General features: G+C 43.3%; 1 long non-coding RNA gene across 1 annotated transcript; it reads right to left on the reverse strand.

Moving 5' to 3' along the window:
• Positions 1–1,955: 1,955 nt before the first annotated feature.
• On the reverse strand, positions 1,956–3,208 carry LOC119298825. The gene is made up of 2 exons (XR_005145983.1): positions 2,786–3,208; positions 1,956–2,649 (listed from the first exon to the last, which is right to left on the reverse strand). It is a non-coding gene; the product is annotated as an uncharacterized LOC119298825 (long non-coding RNA).
• Positions 3,209–3,793: the final 585 nt, after the last annotated feature.

The raw sequence follows: 3,793 nt of genomic DNA on the forward strand, positions 1-3,793 counted from the left end.
CCTGACGATGTACATTATGAACCCATGGAGGTGCAGATACAATGATACGAGTACGGGAAGCCTCTCGTCAAAGATGAAAGATCTCTATCAATGATGATGCGAAGATTGCATGATTGGTACTTGAAAATCTGCAGAGACTCTGGGGGGAGGAGTCTTTGTATGTGAAAGTTAAAAAGGAGCATGACCTCGTTGGAATTGAACTATTGCATGTTCCATTTGAGGAGTTCTTTCAGTTTTTCAATCAATTGGCCCTCGATAAAACAACGGTCACCTGCTACTGTCTGTAAGTAGTACTACTTCTGTCATTAAGTCTCTCTATATAGCTCAGCTCTTTCATTGCATGTATTTATAATCATCTTCACTATATTATACAGAATGAAGATCGCCGAATTGAAGAAAAGACAAGTCGGTGATATTGGATTCATTAACACATATCTCATAGATGCAACTCAGGTTAAATTTCATGCCGCAGATACCGAGGCCAACTTGCTATGATCGTTGGTAATAAATGAAAACAAAGATATAATACTCTTTCCTTACAACTTCAAGTGAGTGTTACTGTCTTGTGCGTATTCGGTTTCCCTTATATATATTAGTCAAGATTATAGTAATGTAATTGATGAGTTATGCATGTGTGTGCAGTTATCATTATATTCTCCTAGAGATTAAGCTTGAGCAGGGACTAGTAACTGTCTTAGACTCAAAACGAAAAGATCCCCAGGACTATGCGGACATGACTCGACTGCTCGAGAAGTAAGTTAAATCGATCATTATCCACCATATCAGCAACTTTGTTCATTTCCTGATATATCAAGTAATTGTTTTCTTTGTCTGGTAGGGTTTGGAAAAAATTCTCCAAAAAAGCTCCAGAACTCCCGAAGAACCTGCAATTTAGACACCCGAAAGTAAGTACTATAGTAGCATGTTTCGCGCATCTCCTATTGATTTGGCATTCTTGCTTATCAGTTTGATTGACCTCTATTTCTTGTAAAGTGGTTGTGGCAGAAAAAAGGGAATGATTTCTGTGGATACTACGTTTGCGAGTCCATCTGCCACACGACCTGTGAGCGGGGCTACACTGACGAACAATATGAAGTACGTAAATAACAACATTCACGATTTTATTTTATTACCATCATTTGTGTTGAGTTTCATTCATTCATATATATATATATATATATATATATATATATGTATATATATATATATATATTGACCCCCTTATTTAAATTAGATGTTTCGGAAGCGGGATGAACTCCTAGCACCAGCTCGCATGCGAGCAATTCAAAAGGAATTGACAACATTCTTTCTTAACCACGTGATCGCTGAAGACGGAGAATACTATGTGGACCATGAGTCCATATGATTATATTTGTAAGAGATAATTATTGTATATATGTAGCCGATAGTGTCGGATAGATATACGAGAACTTGTTTTTTGACCAATCTCTCGAAGAAAGAAAGGTGGTCGATATCACTTCTCTCTATTTGCATATATGTTCATGACGATCTTCTGTTTCCTTCGTTTGCTTACTAGCTAGCTAGCGTGTCTAGTCCTCTCTATACGTATGTACAGTACGTAGCGTCAACCAAGCACGGACATAAGAGAGGACACTTCTCTCTATTAATTATAGCTAGCTAACACAATATATGAAACACCTAAGTTAACACCCCAAAACCCCCAACCCCCTTTCAAAAAAAAAAAAAAACCCCAACCACAGAAATGCTGACGCATGGATGCCTATTGGTCCCGGTTGGTGCCACCAACCGGGATCAAAGGGTCTCCTGCCTGGGCTCCGCGCACAGGCCACGTGTTGGCCCATCAGTCCCGGTTCTGGATTAAAGCGGGACTAAAGGGGCAGGGCATTAGTACCGACCCTTTAGTCCCGGTTCAGGAACCGAGACAAAAAGCCCTTACGAACCGGGACAACAGGCCCTTTTTTTACCAGTGGATCTTAACAATTGTAAAATGCCATAGTAGGTCAACCATTAGCGGTGCATTACTAACATCATTGTTGTAAGAATCTCTGTAGAAAAACTAAAAATAACTCCACAGGTAAAAGAGATCCAGCAGGAGCTCACATTAAAAAGCAGGTTCCCATCAGTAACAACGAGATGGTCCGTGGTCTGTACGCCCACGCGGTCCAGGGATCAACTTCGCCAGAATTATTGGGTGGTTTTACACCATTACACTCTCTGTCAATATATTCTCTTGTAGGCTTGTGACGACCGTTGACCTCCAACCTTTGGCAAATACTACCTACAAAATAACCATAGTAGCATACAAGATCAAAGCATGATCTTACTGTCCTCCAAGAAAAACTAACTAATACTACCACTCCTTCTAAAAACGAGTAGGCTGTTATAATGTTTGAGCCAGGCGGAAGATAGAATCAACATGAGAACATTCACAAAACTACAAGTTACTGAGAGCAGAGAAACCCGGCTATAAGTTGAAAATTATTACAACCTGACTATGGAAAATTAAACTCCAGATCTGCTCCAGCCTCCAGCCCGGCCGCCCAAACGGAAGATGCGTTGGAAGAGGTGAGGAGCTGAGACGCATCGAGGCTGAGGCCTATCTTGGAGTCGAGGCTGCAGCTGTGAAGGTCGATGAGGACGATGGCTATGTTCTTGTTGCACACCTCGCTGAAACCAACCAAACAAACTAGTCATTCACTCAATCACTCACTCATCGGAGAAGCAACGGAGCAAGAGAAGGGAGCGGGGGAGGGTCATCAGAGAAGCAGCGGAGCGGGAGAAGGGAGTGGGGAACGGAAGTTACCAGCGAGTGAAGGCACTTCCGTCGCGCGCGTGCTTGAGGACGGTGGCCTCGACGCGCTTGCGGGAGCGGGGGCGTTGCCGGCGGTCGCCATGGAACTAGGCGGATCTGGCTGGATCTCTGTTGCCGCGGGGGAGGAGTGGATGGGAGGGGAGGGGATTGGATCTTGATTCCTTGCTGCTGTGGGCAATGGTGATTTGGAGGGAATAAATAGCAGCGGCAGCGCGCCGTGGCGGCGCGGCGTGGTCGAGGCGCGAAGGAGGAGGAAGGAGGGGGGAACAGCCGTAGTCGCTGGGGGCGACGCCTCTCTCTCTCCGACGAGGCATGGTCGAGGAGGAGGGGGAGGGGCCGGGACGGGGAGGAGCTGGCGGCGGCAGCAAGGAGATTGGGAGGAGAGAGGAGGGGTGCGATGGGGGAGGGGTTTGATCTAAGGCTTGGGCTGCTTGGGGGGTATCTCTTATTCTTATTCTTTTTCTTTTCTGTAGATAGATGGATGGATGGATGTGGGATGGAGATATGGATGGCTGGATGGGTGGATGGATGAATAGGCGCCATGTCATCGATCTGTGAGAAGAGTTCTGATTGGTTCGGAAAATCAGTGATTTAAAAAAGTTTCCAAGTACTAAAAATAGAGGGATTTTTTGAAGTAGCTATCAAAACTATATTGTAAAAGGGTATCACACAAATTTTCACTCAAGTTAGACCACATTTTATGGATGAGCACCAATTTGTATGCATTTCTGATCTTTATAGCTATTTTAAAACATTTTTCGAGTGTCCAAAATATGTTTTTTGAAGGACCTATACTATATTTGTTGCAAAATTGGACCAAATCATTTTTATAAAATATTAGGACATATTTAATTTATAATTGATCAAATGGTAGGGTGTCAAAAGATTTGACACACCTCTCGTGAAAAGAACAAATTTTCGCCGATTCAGCTGGAAGCGGATCAGATTTGAACCGCAGCTGTCTCATAGTTTGATCTTTATTTTTTTTTTCAAAAATCA

The sequence above is a fragment of the Triticum dicoccoides genome, chromosome 5A (genome assembly GCF_002162155.2).
Source record: "Triticum dicoccoides isolate Atlit2015 ecotype Zavitan chromosome 5A, WEW_v2.0, whole genome shotgun sequence".
NCBI lineage: Eukaryota > Viridiplantae > Streptophyta > Magnoliopsida > Poales > Poaceae > Triticum > Triticum dicoccoides.